This window comes from Ornithorhynchus anatinus, chromosome 2 (genome assembly GCF_004115215.2).
Source record: "Ornithorhynchus anatinus isolate Pmale09 chromosome 2, mOrnAna1.pri.v4, whole genome shotgun sequence".
Lineage (NCBI taxonomy): Eukaryota > Metazoa > Chordata > Mammalia > Monotremata > Ornithorhynchidae > Ornithorhynchus > Ornithorhynchus anatinus.
Window position 1 is genome coordinate 135,498,812 of NC_041729.1, and position 16,714 is coordinate 135,515,525.

Genomic DNA, 16,714 nt, shown 5'->3' on the forward strand with positions numbered 1-16,714 from the left:
CATTCAATCGGATTTTACTGAGCGCTTACTGGACTAAGCACCTGTATTGTACTCTCCTAAGTGCTCAGTACAGTGCTCTGCACCCAGTAAGTGCTCAATAAATATGATCGAATGAATGAATGAACGAATACTAATAATAATGTTGGTATTTGTTAAGCGCTTACTATGTGCAGAGCACTGTTCTAAGCGCTGGGGGAGATACAGTGTAGTCCGGTTGTCCCACATGAGGCTCAGGGTCTTAATCCTCATTTTACAGATGAGGGAACTGAGGCCCAGAGAAGCGAAGTGACTTGCCCACAGTCACACAGCTGACAAGGGGCAGATCCGGGATTCGATCCCATGACCTCTGACTCCGAAGCCCGGGCTCTTTCCCCTGAGCCACGATTATTATTAGCTAGGATTCAGGAGGGCAGCTATCATAGTCTCGGCCCCAGGGGTCTGAGAGAGAGGGTGCTGACACAGAGCGTGGCTCAGTGGAAAGAGCCCGGGCTTCGGAGTCAGAGGTCATGGGTTCGACTCCCGGCTCTGCCACTCGGCAGCTGCGTGACTGTGGGCGAGTCACTTCACTTCTCTGTGCCTCAGTTACCTCGTCTGTCAAATGGGGATTAACCGTGAGCCTCTCGTGGGACGGCCTGATGACCCTGTATCTCCCCCAGCGCTTAGAACGGTGCTCTGCACATAGTAAGCGCTTAACAAATACCAACAGAGGTCTGTTTCGGATGGGTCGTGACGCCGGTCCAGAATAACCTAGTCTGCGGGCTCGTGTTCTTGCATGTTTTTGTGCCCCACTCCACCCACTCCTGCTCCTAATGTTATTTGAACCCTTCCTTCTCCACAGGATTTATTTGTTTTGAAGAGTGGGGGCGGTTGGGGAGGGCGGGAGGAGGGGGGGGGGGTCACCCATTAGGTGCTATTTGCAGCTAATCAAAATATAGTTGAAATCTGCTCTGGGTGAAATGTAAATTACAATCATTTATAGCCACCAATGCTTGGTTTCATGGGCAGGGGAGGGGAGAGGGAAGCGGGGAGATGTGGCCCCCGGGAGGAGGGTAATTCTAAATTCATTCATTCATTCAATAGTATCTATTGAGCGCTTACTCTGTGCAGAGCACTGTACTAAGCGCTTGGAATGGACAGATCGGTAACAGATAGAGACGGTCCCTGCCCTCTGACGGGCGCACGGTCTGATCGGGGACTGTGTCTCATCCAGTGGCCATCCGACAGTATTGGAGAGAGAGAAGGGCTAATGAGGCTTACGGCCTGACAGACCGTCTTTGCAAAGCAAACAAACAATCCACAAGAAAAAAGGTGAAGTAGGGTGGTCTAGTGGATAGAGCAAGGGCCTGGGAGACAGAAGGACCTGGGTTCTAATCCCGGCTCAGCCCCGTGTCCGCGGTGTGACCTCGGGCGAGGCAGGTAACTCCTCTGGGCCTCAGTGACCACAGCTGTAAAAAATGGGGATTAATAATGTTGGTATTTGTTAAGCGCTTACTATGTGCAAGGCACCCTTCTAAGCGCTGGGGTAGATCCAGGGGAATCAGGTTGTCCCACGTGGGGCTCATAGTCTTCATCCCCATTTACAGATGAGGTCACCGAGGCCCAGAGAAGTGACTTGCCCACAGTCACAGAGCTGCCAAGTGGCAGAGCCAGGATTCGAACCCATGACCTCTGACTCCCAAGCCCGGGCTCTTTCCACTGAGCCACGCTGCTTCTCGACAGTGAGCGATTAAGACAGTGAGCCCCACGAGGGACAGGGATTGTGTCCAACCTCATTAACCTGTAGCTATCCCAACGCTTAATACAGCGCCGGGCACATAGTGAGCACTTAACAAATATCATTTAAGAAAATAAAGTAGATGAGACGGGTCTGCAGGAAAGCCCGCCACTTGTCCAGATGAGGGCGAGTCCACCCGGCATCTCATCCTGAGCCCATTGTTGGGCAGGGATCGTCTCTGTCTGTTGCCGGATTGTACATTCCGAGTGCTTAGAACAGTGTTCTGCACACAGTGAGCGCTCAGTAGATACGATTGAATGAATGAATGAATCCCTGGCTGAAGCTGGGGGAAAGGATAGGAATGATGATGATGATAAAGATGGTATGGCTCAGTGGAAAGAGCCCGGGCTTGGGAGTCAGAGGTCCTGAGTTCGAAGCCCGGCTCTGCCCCTTGTCAGCTGTGTGACTGTGGGCAAGTCACTTCACTTCTCTGTGGCTCAGTTCCCTCATCTTTAAAATGGGGCTTAACTGGGAGCCTCACGTGGGACGACCTGATGACCCTGTATCTCCCCCAGCGCTTAGAACAGTGCTCTGCACCTAGTAAGCGCTTAACAAATACCAACATCATTATTATCATTATTATTAAGCACTTCCTACGTGCCAGGCACCGTACAAAGCGATGAGGTGGACACAAACAAATCAAATTGGACACAGTCCCCGTCCCACGTGGGACTCACAGTCTCAATCCCCATTTTGACAGATGAAGTAACTGAGGCCCGGAGAAGCGAAGCGACCTATCCAAGGTCACGCAGCAGACAAGTGGCCCGGGATCGGAACCCATGACCTTCTAAGCTCCCAGGCCCGTGCTCGAGCCCCCAGTCTCTCCCCCGGCCCGCCCACCTTCCTCCTTCACTCTCCCCCCCCCCCCCCCAGCCCGCCCCAACACGGCCAGTTCAGCCCACCGGGCTTGTGAAATTTCTCCTCCTCCCCCTGGCACGGGCTGGTTAAACAAGGACGGTGCCAAACACTCCTCGCAGGCTGCAACAAGTCAACAGTAGGTTGCCTTCGCCCCAAACCAAGCAGGCACAGACCTTGAGCCGATGCCCGACAAGCCACGTCTCGCTCCCCCCGGGAGCAAGCTCTGTCCTGATCCCGGCCTCCGCTTTGACGACTGAACTGCGGCTCCGAACGGTCGGACGATCCCCTTGTCCGGCCCCCTCGCCCGGGGGGGGGGGACGGGGACGGGGACCGTCAGTCGCCCTCCCGTCCCCCAGCCCCGGCTTACCTGGTGACACCCTTTAAGGGGCATAAATGATGTTGGGGGAGGAGGGGAGGGGGCCGCGAAGGGGTTTCGGGGGGGCCAAGGAAGGAAAGCTCTTTGTAGTCAGGAAATCTGTCTATCGTTGAATTGGACTCTCCCAGGCGCTTAGTACGGTGCACAGTAAACGCTCGACTGAATGAATGAAGGGAAAAGGAAATTCGCCTTTCACCCTTTGCCCGAACTGGATTTATCGAACGCTTTAACCTGAGTGGTTTAATCCGTCACCGCGCGGGCCCAGTCCTTTTCTCCTCCCATTCCCCTCTTCGATCCCCCAACCCGGAGGACTGCTGCAGGCAGAACTCCTAAGCAAACAGGCAGCTGCAGAGACAGTGTGGCCTAGTGGATAGAGCACAGGCCTTGGAGTCAGAAGGACCCGAGTTCTAATCCCAGCTCTGCTTCTTGTCTGCTGCCAGGCCACTTCACTTCTCTGTGCCTCAGCTATCTCATCTGTAAAATGGGGATTAAGACTGTGAGCCCCGTGTAGGACAGGGACCGCGTGCAACCTGATTAGCTTGTATCTACCCCAGGGCTTAGTACGGTATCTGGCACATTGTAAGCGGTTAACAAATAGCATAAAACAAAACAAAAAAAACCCCAAACCAAAAAGAACCCATCTTCCCACAGCCCTCCTGGGGAAACTCCTGGTTCTTAAACCGCTTCCTTTTGGACTTGGAAAGGAAGATGACTGGGAGAAAAAATGGTCATGGCTCCTTCTGGCCCTCCTGGAGTCACAGGGAAAGGTCAGCAAGCCATTTCCACTCAGCTCCTCTCTTCCATCTACCTAATTACTTTCGATTTTCCCCTCAACTTCGAACAGTGTTTGACACATAGTAAATGCTTAACAAGCACCACAGTTATTATTGCTATTATTATTATTTCACCTCGGCGAAGAGGCAGGGAACCCTGGTGTCCATCCTACCCGAGGAGGCCTTTTGGGGTAAAAAAAAAAAAAAAAAAAAAAAAAATTGGTATTTGTTAAGCGCTTACTATGTGCAGAGCACTGTTCTAAGCGCTGGGGTAGACACAGGGGAATCAGGTCGTCCCACGTGGGGCTCACAGTCTTCGTCCCCATTTTACAGATGAGGGAACTGAGGCACAGAGAAGTGAAGTGACTCGCCCACAGTCACAGAGCTGACCGGTGGCCGAGTCGGGATTCGAACTCATGACCTCTGACTCCAAAGCCCGCGCTCTTTCCGCTGAGGGTGGGTGGGAGGAGTATATCAGAGTGGGAAGGAAGATGAGGATTGAAGGGAGAGACGAAAGGAAGAAGCTGGACTGGTGGAGAGTTAACTCAAGTGGAATGATTAAAAAAAAAAAATGTTGGTATTTGTTAAGCGCTTACTATGTGCAGAGCACTGTTCTAAGCGCTGGGGTAGGTACAGGGTAAGCAGGTTGTCCCACGTGAGGCTCACGGTCTTAATCCCCATTTTACAGATGAGGTGACTGAGGCACAGAGAAGTGAAGTGACTTGCCCACAGTCACACAGCTGACAAGGGGCAGGGATGGGATTTGAATCCACGACCTTCTGATTCCCAAGCCCGGGCTCTTTCCACTGAGCCACGCTGCTTCCCTAAAAACAGACCCAGAAATAAACTGACCTTCCCTCCACTCCAGTTCTGCTACACGACCTGTTTTATTTTCCGGTTAGACTGAGGGCTGCCTGGATCTTCTGGGCCCAGAAGAACCAACTACGAGATGGAACACTATGGGGCAGCCAGCGGTTGGGGGAATTGGAAGAGGAGATTGGTGGGGAGGAGACAAGCATGTGGATTTCATTTGTTTTGCCTCCTGGAAGGCGCGGTTAAAAAATGAGGATCTAAAAAGGATCGGGAATTGTGGGGAGATTTGATTTTATTATTGTCAGAAGCTTCTGTGATCACATTTGATGATAATAATTATGGGACTTGTTAAGCGCTTTCTATGTGCCAAGCATTGATCTAAGCTTGTATCTACCGCACTTGTAAATGCTTACACTTATGCTTAGAGAAGCAGCGTGGCTCAGTGGAAAGAGCCCAGGCTTGGGAGTCAGAGGTCATGGGTTCAAATCCCACGCTGCCCCTTGTCAGCGGTGTGACTGTGGGCAAGTCACTTCACTTCTCTGTGCTCAGTTCCCTCATCTGTAAAATGGGGGTGAAGACTGTGAGCCTCACGTGGGACAACCTCACTCCCCTGTATCTACCCCAGCGCTTAGAACAGCGCTTAACAAATGCCAACAGTATTATGAGAAGCGGCGTGGCTCAGTGGAAAGAGCATGGGCTTTGGAGTCAGAGGTCATGAGTTCAAATCCCAGCTCTGCCACTTGTCAACTGTGTGACTGTGGGCGAGTCACTTAACCTCTCTGTGCCTCAGTTACCTCATCTGTAAAATGGGGACTAAGACTGTGAGCCCCATGGGGGACAACCTGATTCCCCTGTGTCTACCCCAGCGCTTAGAACAGTGCTCTGCACATAGTAAGCGCTTAACAAATACCAACATTATTATTATTACACCATCTTTGGCCAAGGGGAGAAAAAGGTCCGGGACATCATCTCTCTTAGGCCAAGAGGAAGCAGCATGGCCTAGTTTGAAGAGCACGGGCCTGGGAGTCGGAGGATTTGGGTTCTAATCCTGGCTCCACCAAATTGCTTGCTGTGTCACTTTGGGTCAGTCATTTCATTTCCCTGGGCCTCAGTTTCCTCAACTGTAAAATGGGAATTAAATCCCACTCCCTCCTATTTAATAATGTTAGTATTTGTTAAGCGCTTACTATGTGCAGAGCACCGTTCTAAGCGTTGGGGTAGATACAGGGTCATCCGGTCGTCCCACGTGAGGCTCACAGTTAATCCCCATTTTCCAGATGAGGGAACTGAGGCCCAGAGAAGTGAAGTGACTTGCCCACAGTCACACAGCTCCCAAGCGGCCGAGCCGGGATTCGAACCCATGACCCCTGACTCCCATGCCCAGGCTCTTTCCACTGAGCCACGCTGCTTCTCTATTCTCTCCTATTTAGACTAGGAGATCCACGTGGGACAGAGAGCGTGTCCTCCCTCATAAGCTCAAATCTACCCCGGCCCTTAGAACAGTGCTTGACACATATTAAGCGCTGAATAAATCCCACAAAGAAAGAGGAATGCTGAATCCTGCCCACAACCCCATCTCTCCCTCCTCACCTCCCGGTGAAATTAGGTCTTCCTAGCACCCGAGGCTGATCGGACCACATCCTTAACCGGTGAAATTTGGGCCCTGACAGAATCCCCAGAAAGCTTACTGCTTCTTCGTCCCAGTGGAGAATGAACGGATGGAATTCAGTCGGGGAATTCATTCAAGAAGAAAATACCGCCAGGTTTGAGAGAGCTGGTCCAGGCTCTGCCACTCTGCTATGTGACCTTAGGCAAGTCACTTCACTTCTCTGGGCCTCAGTTACCTCATCTGTAAAATGGGGATTACGACTGCGAGCCCCATGTGGGAGATGGACGAGTCCAACCTGATTAGCTCATGCCTACCCCAGCGCTTAGAACAATGCCTGGCAGGCAATAATAATAATGTTGGTATTTGTTAAGCGCTTACTATGTGCAGAGCACTGTTCTGAGCGCTGGGGGAGATACAGGGTCATCGGGTTGTCCCACGTGAGGCTCACAGTCTTCATCCCCATTTTCCAGATGAGGGAACTGAGGCACAGAGAAGGGAAGTGACTTACCCACAGTCACACAGCTGACAAGGTAGTAAGTGCTTAATAAATACCATTTCAAAAAAAGAGCTTTGGGCAAATCCAAGGACAATTGGTCCGTGCTGGGCCTCTCACGGGTCAGTCAAGGATGGAGAGGGGAATGGTAGAGAGTGGCTGTTCCATCCCCGACTGACGATGGATGTTCGGGAGGGCAACTAGAACACAGCTCCTCATCCCGGGGCTCCTAGCAATCAATCAGTCGTACTTATTGAGCACTTTCAGTGGGCTCAACACTGTACTAAGCGCTTGGGAGAGAACAACAGATCAGAGGTGGTAGACCTTCTCCTGCCCACGAGGAGTTTCCAGCTCGAGGGAGAGACAGACACTAATAGAAATAAGTAAATTACAAATAGATACGTAAGTACTGTGGGGCCGAGGGAGGAGTGAATAAAGAGGGCCAGTCCAAGTCACTTCACTTTTTGTGCCCCAGTTGCCTCGTCCGTAAAATGGGGATTAAGGCTTTGAGTCTCATGTGGGACATGGACTGTATCCAAGCTGATTAGTTTATATCTGCCACAGTGCTTTGAACATAGTAAGTACTTAACCAATGCCATATAAAAGTGCAAGGATGACATCTGTCAGAGATGGGGTTCTTGGTGGGTTGGGCCACGGACCCCTTCGCGACCGGGGTGGCCATCCATTTTTCCTCCTACACGCTTATTTGAGTCAAGGTGGACAAGCTGGAGAGGCAGCCTGGCCTAGTGGGAAGAGCCTGGATCTGGGAATCAGAGGACCTGGTTTCTAATCTTAGCTCTCGACAAGCTGTGTGACCCTTGGCAAGTCACTTAACTTTGCCCTGCCTCAGTTTCATCAACTGTAAAATGGGGATTCAATACCTGTTCTTCCTCCTACTTTGGCTGTGAACCCTATGTGGGGGAGGGACTATGTCTGACCTAATTAGTGTATATTTATCCCAGTGCTTAGAACAGTGTCTGACACATAGTAAGCACTGAACCAATTCCATTAAAAATGCCTCAACTCACTTGCCCCTTCTACTTCCACGAGAAGCAGCGTGGCTAAGTGGAAAGAGCATGGGCTTTGGAGTCAGGGCTCATGAGTTCGAATCCCAGCTCTGCCACTTGTCGGCTGTGTGACTGTGGGCGAGTCACTTAACTTCTCTGTGCCTCAGTTCCCTCATCTGTAAAATGGGGATTAACTGTGAGCCTCACGTGGGACGACCTGATTACCCCGTATCTCCCTCAGCGCTCAGAACAGTGTTCTGCACATAGTAAGCGCTTAACAAATACCAACATTATTATTATTATTACTTGGGGGTGGAAGAGTTCAGAAGACCTTTGGAACCGAAAATACAGTTGGCAGAAGAATATTCATTTTGAGAGCCTGAAGGAACGGAAAGAAAGAGGGGAGGAGAAAGAAGAGGAGGGGGTGGAAAATGAGGAGAGGGAGGAGAAATAATAATAAGAAGAATAATCACGGTGGTATTTGTTAAGCACTTACTATGTACCAGGGACTGTACTAAGCGCCGAGGTGGTTCCAAGTAAATGAAGTTGGACACAGTCACTGCCTCACCTGGGGTTCACAGTTTCAATCCCCATTTTACAGAAGAGGTAACTGAGGCACAGAGAAGTGAAGTGACTTGCCCAAGGTGATACAGCAGAGAAGCAGTGCCACGATTAGAACCCATGACCTTCTGACTCCCGGGCCTGCGCTCTATCCACTGCACCAGAGGAGGAGGAGGTGGAAAAGCAGGACGAGAAGGAGGAGAAAGAGGAGGAAGGGAGGAGAAGGGGAAGAGGAGGAGGAGAAAAGGAGGAGGAGGAGGAAGAGAAAAGGGATGAGGAGGAGGAAGAGGATGATGAGGAGGAAGAGGAAAGGGGAAGAGGAAAGGGGAAGAGGAAGGGAAGGAGACGAAGGAGAAATAGGAGGAAGAGGATGAGGGAAAATGGGGGATGAGGATGATGAGGAGGAGGAGGAGGAAGAGGATGGGGAGGAGGAGGAAGAGGATGGGGAGGAGGAGGAAAAGGATGAGGAAAAGGAGAAAGGGAAGAGGAAGAAGAGGAAGAGGAAGAGGGAAGGGGTCTTCTCCACTTCTCCCCACTATAAAGGGGATGGTAAATGGGTAAAAGGCGGGGTGGAACAGGAAGCCACAAAAGCTCTCCATCAACAGTGCATCCTTCTGTTCTCCAGCAGCGGCTCCTTCTCCTTTGCTCGCTTTCTCGTTAGAATGGAATTTTAACGATCTCTTGGCTCTCTGGGGATCAGGGCTGATGGGGGCCCAGGAATGCCACTTTTCCTAAGTAGGTGTTACACTTATTATACCTATGTAAAGCCTATTATCAATAGGAACAATTTGGCAGATTCGATCTCAAAGAGCCAAGTTTGGGCCTTGGATGTGGTTTTGTGGAGGGTGCCAGCAAAGGCACCTGCAGAATACGGGCGGGGGAGGGGAGGTGAACCAAAAAGAGCCAGTTTCTTCAGCTCCTTCGTTAATTACCCCAGAGAGACCGAGGGAGCGGGAATGAGATTCCCAGAGGAAACCAGCAGCTGGCCTTTCCCCTCCCTCCATGAAAGAAGAGTTGTTCTAGCTGCTTTGCCCTTTTCATTTAAAGACACGCCACAGGGTTGGAAAGATGGCGCCGGGAGGCCTGCCTTCATTTAGGCCTCAGACCCGGTGTTCCAGGCGCGTCCCGGGGGTGGTCTCAGAGAGGTTCCGGAAGGGATCGTACAGCACCGTGTGGAAACGGCTTTTGTTCGGGGCCTCGGCGTTCTGCTGGCTGAGGACAGCAGTGGAGTTTGGGTTTTCTGCCCCTGGTGCCTGGAAAACTGCAGGATTTACCACCCAGCTCGACCAATTCTACTGCCATAAAATCCCGTCAGGTTTTCCGTAGTCAAGCCTCCTAATCAGAAGCTTTAAAGCTATAGCCTGGCCTCGGACCCCAGGTTCTCCTTGTCCCCGGGAGTTTCAGACTAGCAGGGATTTCAAAGACGACAGCAGAGGAGAAGTTTGGTGGACTTGTGTATTTTCCTTCGATCCCAGCTGCGAAGGCTAACCGGTTCCTCCTTCCGGGGGGGAGGACTCAATTCTATTAAATTCTGAGAAGGTGATATTTCCTCTGCAGTGTAATAATAATTATGGTACTTGTTAAGCGCCTTCTACGCGGCAAGCACTGGCCTAAGCATTGGTTTAGATCCAAGTTAATCAGGTTGGACACTGTCCCTGGCCACACTCCTAGTCCCCGCCTTACGGATGAGATCACCGAGGTCCAGAGACGTTAAGTGACTTGACCGAGGTCACGGAGCGGACAGAGGCGGAGGCAGGATTAAAACGCGGGACCTTCCAACTCCCAGGCCCGCGCTCTATCCACGGGGCCATGTTGCATCTCATCATCATGCTGATGATCGGTGAGCGAGAGAGAAGCATAATGGGGCTTTCGAGGATTCATTAGTCCAAGTGGGTTATAAGGCTGCCAGGATGTAGCTAAGAGATGGATTGGCATAACGCTTCGCGGGAGGTAGTGGGCACCTGAAGAAATGACTGGATTTCCCTTTGGCACCACTATCGATAACAGCCTCCCCCATCCCTTTGCATTGTCTGAGTTCCCTCTTGTGGCTGATGCATAAAAGCCTTTTTGTGCGAGAAGCTAGTGATTTTGCCAAATCAAAGTTTTGCCCGGGAGAGTTCTGTCGAAACTCCCCCACCCCTCCCGACTTGACCCCCTCCACGGCAAAGGTGTGGCCGAGGATCGGTCTTGCTGGTTGACCACTTGAAAGGATCGATGGCTTCTTCTTTTTCCCTTTAAAGTTCACATTCCAACGCTGCCGTGGGCTCATTATGAGCAGGGAATGGTGGGTTAATTCTGTTATATTCATTCATTCACTCATGCATTCAGTAGTATTTATTGAGCGCTTACTATGTGCGAAGCACTGGACAAAGCGCTTGGAATGTTGTATTGTACTCTCCCAACGCTTAGTACAGTGCTCTGCCCATAGTAAGTGCTTACAAAGTACCACTGATTGATTAATCGATCGGCTTGGTCGTCAGAGCAGGAAGAGGAAAGGGCTTGGATTTCTGCTTATTGGGGCCCGCCTCCATAATAATGTTAATAATAATGTTGGTATTTGTGAAGCGCTTACTATGGGCAGAGCACTGTTCTAAGCGCTGGGGTAGACACAAGGGAATCAGGTTGTCCCACGTGGGGCTCACAGTCTTAATCCCCGTTTTCCAGATGAGGTCACTGAGGCACAGAGAAGTGAAGCGACTTGCCCACAGTCACACAGCTGACAAGTGGCGGAGCAGGGATTCGAACCCCTGACCTCTGACTCCAAAGCCCGTGCTCTTTCCACCGAGCCACACTGCTTCCGTTTGGATGGTTCATTCGGTCACACTTACTGAGTCCTTACTGTGTGCAGGGCACTGTACTAAGTCCTTGCCCACAACGAGCTTACAGTCTAGAGGGAGGGAGACAGACATTAATAGAAATAAATGAATGACAGATATGTATCGGGGGTTGGGGGGGGGGATGAACAAAGGGAGCAAGTCAGGGTATGCAGAAGGGAGTGGGAGAGGAGGAAAAGCGGGGCTTAGTCAGGGAAGGCCTCTTAGAGGAGATTTGTCTTCAATAAGGCTTCGAAGAGGGAGTGAGTAATTGTCGGATTTGAGGGGGAAGGGCGTTCCAGGCCAGAGGGAGGATGTGGGCGAGGGGTGTGCGGTGAGATAGATGAGATGGAGGCACAGTGAGAGGAGTGAGGTGTGTGAGCTGGGTTATAGTAGGAGAGTAGGGAGGTGAGGTAGGAGGGGGCAAGATGATTGAGTGCTTTAAATAATAATAATAATGTCGGTATCTGTTAAGCGCTTTCCATGTGCCGAGCACCGTTCGAAGCGCTGGGGGAGATACAGGGTCGTCAGGTCGTCCCACGTGAGGCTCACGGCTAATCCCCATTTTCCAGATGAGGGAACTGAGGCCCAGAGAAGTGAAGTGACTCGCCCACAGTCACACAGCTGACAAGCGGCAGAGCCGGCATTCGAACTCAGGACCTCTGACCCCCAAGCCCGCGCTCTTTCCACTGAGCCACGCTGCTTCAACGCCGACGGTGAGGAGTTTTTGTCTGATGCAGAGGTGGATGGGAGTTCCTTGAGGAGGGGGGGAAAGATGTCCCCAACGTTTTTGTAGAAAAATGATCCGGGCAGCAGAGTTAAGTGTGAACTGCATCCCCTTCATGAATAATCATGAAGGGGATCTCCAAAAAGCATCGAGTTGGTGATTGCTTTTGAGCAAGGTCTAAGCATGTCTGGAGGAGGCTCCAGTTGCAAAGCTGAGCAAGGACTCTTAGGTATTTTCGGAACTTCTGAGTCATGATGTCCAAGGCATCTTCCCTGACTCAAAGAAGGTGATGATGTGGAGGAAAGAGAAAAGGAGGAGGAGGAAAGGATCGATCATCCATCGGGGTGGGTATCTCCCCTCCTGATAGTTCCCAGGCCTTGGCAGAAGGGTTTTCGGATCCCCCGAATGGGCTACCGAAGGAGGCGGGGGAATTTCTTCCATGTACAGTTTTACAGATAGGCTGGGAAGCAGCGTGGTCCAGCGGAGACAACACGGACCTGGGAGTCAGAAGGACCCGGGTTCCAATTCCAGCTCTGCCAATTGCTTGCTGGGTGACCTTGAGCAGGTCACTCAATTTATGTGCACCTCAGTTTCCTCAACTGTAAAATCAGGACAACCGTCCCCCCGCCTACTTCGACTGTAAGTACCATGCGGGACAGGGAATGTGTCCGATCTAATTAACTCGTCCCTACTCTATTGCTTAGAACAGTGATCGACACGGAGTAAGCGCTCAACACATACCGTAAAAAATTTCTCTTGGTTGTACGTCGAGAAAGTAATAATTGGAGAAATTAATCGGAGAAAGCCTTCCTTTTTTATGAAAGGCATTTGTTAAGAGCTGATTATGTGCCAAGCGCTGTACTAAGCACTCGGGTAGATGCAAGCCAGTCAGTTTGGACATACACCATGTCCCACATGAGGCTAACGACATGGGCTGTGGTGGATAAATAGGAGTGAGAGAGTTGACACCGCATTAAAGCTAATAATCAGGAACTTCTCCTGGATGTGGAGGGGAATTAGCCTTCAGGAAGAACTGGGCCAGCAGGCTGGGGTCTTGGCATAGTGGATAGATCACAGGCAGGGCCAGGGAGTCAGAAGGTCATGGGTTCTAATCCCAGCTCTGCCACTTGTCCGCTGTGTGACCTTGGGCAAGTCACTTTACTTCTCTGGGCCTCATTTACCTCATCTGTAAAATGGAGATTAAGACTGTGAGCCCTATGTGGGACAGGGACCGAGTCCAGCCAGATTAGCTTATATCTACTCCAGCGCTCCGAACGGTGCTTGACATATAGTAAGCACTTAACAAATACCATTATGATCACAATCTGAATTTTTTAGCTATTCTGCTGGCTAAAGAAAATGAATGGGCTTTTTTTTAAATCGATGATGATGATATGGTATTTATTAAGCACTTACTGTGTGCCAGGCATTATACTAAGCACTGGTGTAGGTGCAAGGTAATCTGGTCAGACATAGTCCCTGTCCCACGTGGGGCTCACAGTGTAATGGGGAGGGAGAACAGGTATTGAAACCCCTTTAATCGATGAGATAACTGAGAAGTAAAATGACTTGCCCAAGGGATCTCCCAACCTCCTGTCTCTCCCCACTTCGTTCTATACTTCACTCTGCTGCCTGGATTATCTTTCAACAGAAACGCTCTGGGCATGTCACCCTCCTCCTCAAAAATCTCCAGTGGTTGCCTATCAACCTTCAGACGAAACAAAAACTCCTCACTCTTGGCTTCAAAGCTGTCCATCCCCTTGCCCCCTCCTACCTCACCTCCCTTCTCTCCTTCTACTGCCCAGCCCCCACATTCCGCTCCTCTGCCCCTAACCTCCTCACCGCGCTTCGTTCTCGCCTCTATCACCGTCGACCCCTGGCCCACGGCCCACCTCTGGTCTGGAACGCCCTCCCTCCTCACATCCGCCAAATTAGCACGCTTCCCTCCTTCAAAGCCCTACTGAACCCTCACCTCCTCCAGGAGGCCTTCCCAGACTAAGCCCCGCTTTTCCTCTGCTCCTCTTCCCCTCCCCATCGCCCCGACTCCCTCCCTCTGCTCTACCCCGTCTCCCCCCGCCACAGCACTTGTGCACATATGTACATATTTATTCTATTTTATTAATGTTTACATATCTATAATTGTATTTCTTCATATTGATGCTAATGATGCCTGTTTACTTGTTTCGTTTGTCTGTCTCCCCCCTTCTAGGCTGCAAGCCCATTGTTGGGCAGGGATAGCCTCTGTTTGTTGCCCAATTGTACTTCCCAAGTGCTTACTACAGTGCTCTGCACACAGTAAGCGCCCGATAAATACGATTGAACGAACGACTGAATGAAGGGTCACCCAGTAGGCAAGTGGCAGAGCCAGGATTAGAATCCAGGTCCTCTGAATCCCAGTCCCTTATTCTTTCCGCTGGGCCACACAGCTTCTCACTAGGACGCACGGCTTCTCTGCAGTTGGTTACGATGTCCGGTGGAAGGGAGACCCGACCGCTGGTCGTAAAAGGCGTCGAGTGGGTTTCTACGGCAAATTCGACTTAAAAAAGCAGCCGCCATAGATTTGTCAGTCAGGTAGCATGTAGTGTGCTGAGAAGGGTGTCCAGTGTGTTGCCAGCCCAGTACGGTTTGGCCTTTCCTCTGCTTTCCAAAGTCCTTTTCACTCCTCAGCAGCTCACTGCCCGTGTTAGCTGTGATCTTATTATGTGGGAAGCAGACCTGGCTTTTCTCTGAGCTGACCTAGCCATTTCCTATCTCCATGCATATTCATTTAACAGCGAAAACCAATATGGAGAGCTGGAGGGAATTTTGAGCACAGTTTAGACCTAATGACCATACGGAAAAGAATGTGAAGCCTGCCTTTTCACACTCTACACCCAGTGGGAACCAAGGGGAAAATAAGAAGGTTGAGAAACTCTAGTGGGGTCCCAGAAACCCAATACCCCAGTTTCTCCCTGTTGCCACCCTCCATCCCAGCTCCTACTGAAGATTCACAAAAGCCACCGCCTCCCTCCCCCCGAAACCCTCTCCTCCCATTCATTTTTGTTCCCCCCTCCTCTTCTGCATCTCTCTGACTTGCTCCCTTTATTCATCCCTCCCATTCATTCATTCAGTAGTATTTATTGACCACTTACTATGTGCAGAGCACTGTACTAAGCGCTTGGAATATACAATTCGGCAACAGATAGAGACAATCCCTGCCCAGTGACGGGCTTGCAGTCTAATCGACCCACAGCACTTATGTCCGTATCCGTCATCTATTTCTATTAGAGTTTTTCTCCCCCTCTAGACCGTCAACTCGCTGTGGGCAGGGAACGTGTCTATTGTTATACTGTAGTCTCCCAAGCGCTTAGTACAGTGTTCAATAAATATGATTGAATAAATGAATGAATGAATGAATCTCTGAATGGAAGAGGATGAATGCCTTTGGCAATTCCCATATAACCCTCCTTCCAAGTCGGGATGTGGGAGAACAACGGGAGACTGAACAAACAGATGAATGAGAGATTGGGGATGATTTGGGAGAAAAAGCAACTTTGTAAATAGTTTTCAGACCCTATTAGGCCTTAAGACAGTCTATTAGTAAACATTCTACTTTCACCTATGAATAGTTGAGTTGGCCTGTAATTATTCTAACCGACCCGCAAACATTCTATGTAGCCTGTAAACTTTCCGCCTGATCTGCAAAATTTGCATTTGCTTTGCCCATATCTTCCCACTCCCTTCCTTCCCAAGTGAGCATAATCATCTTAAAGCAGTACAATCTTTCCGAGTTCCCCAAAGCACCCAAACAGGTTCGCCTAAGCAAACTAAAAAATGAACAGTGTGATACTTTTAGGTGCCTGTCAGATTTATCTTAGACCTTGGGCACATAAATTTAAAAAAAAAAAATCATAGAAATCACAGCATATAGATGTGGCACTAGGTCACCCACCCTCTTATTCGATCTTATTTAGAAACGACAACTAGATTTTCTAGGAGCAAAAGCAATCTATCCCCTTCCCTCTTAGAAGGTTCTAAGTTTAGATTTGAGGCTCTATTTTAAAGAGCATTGAGAATTTTCATCTGGGTGTACTTCAAAACCCAGTCGGGGATATGCCGTTTCTGCAACGGACAATGAGGACAGGTAATGAGTAGTTGAGGGGAGAGGTTCCTCAGAAAGAACATATGAGAAGAGAGGATTTTGTCAGATGGGCTCTGCTCTGAGTCACAAAGGAAATGTTTTCTCTTTTCTCCCGCTCCGGCTGCTGCTGTTTTTAGTTTCCCCAAAAGGGTTGCTCAATCCTGGTGAATATTTCAGATTGTCTGTGTGTATAGAGGGAAGAGGTATGTGTGAGTGTGTGTGTGTGAAAGAGAGAGAAAGAGAGAGAGAGAGAGATGGGGAACTGAATATGAGCGAGGGCACACAGTAAGCACTGTGATTTTCACCCCACCCTTGGATTACTTATGTACATATCCACCTATAATTTATTTTAATGTCTTTCTTCCTCCGTCCCCCTCCTCTGGCCAAGGAGTTTGCAGGCTCCATGTGGCCAGGGGTTACATCTACCAGCTCTATGATAATAATCATCATCATGGTATTCGTTAAGCGCTTACTACGTGCCGAGCACCGTTCTAAGCACTGGGGTGGATACAGGGTAATCAGGTTGTCCCATGTGGGGCTAACAGTCTTAATCCCCATTTTACAGAGGAGGTCACTGAGGCACAGAGAAGTGACACAGCTGACGAGCGGCAGAGCCGGGATAATAATAATGATGATGATGGCATTGGTTAAGTGCTTACTATGTGCCAAGCACTGCTCTAAGCACTGGGGGAGATACAAGGTCATCAGGTTGTCCCAAGTGGGGCTCACCGTCTTAATCCCCGTTTTATAGATGAGGTCACTGAGGCCCAGAGAAGTGAAGTGACTTGCC

General features: G+C 50.2%; 1 protein-coding gene across 1 annotated transcript in view; it reads right to left on the reverse strand.

Annotated features, from left to right (window-relative positions):
- The window catches only part of EDAR (ectodysplasin A receptor), a 62,125-nt gene that overhangs the window by 21,925 nt on the left and 23,486 nt on the right, over nucleotides 1-16,714 (reverse strand). The gene's annotated exons all lie outside the window — the stretch shown is intronic.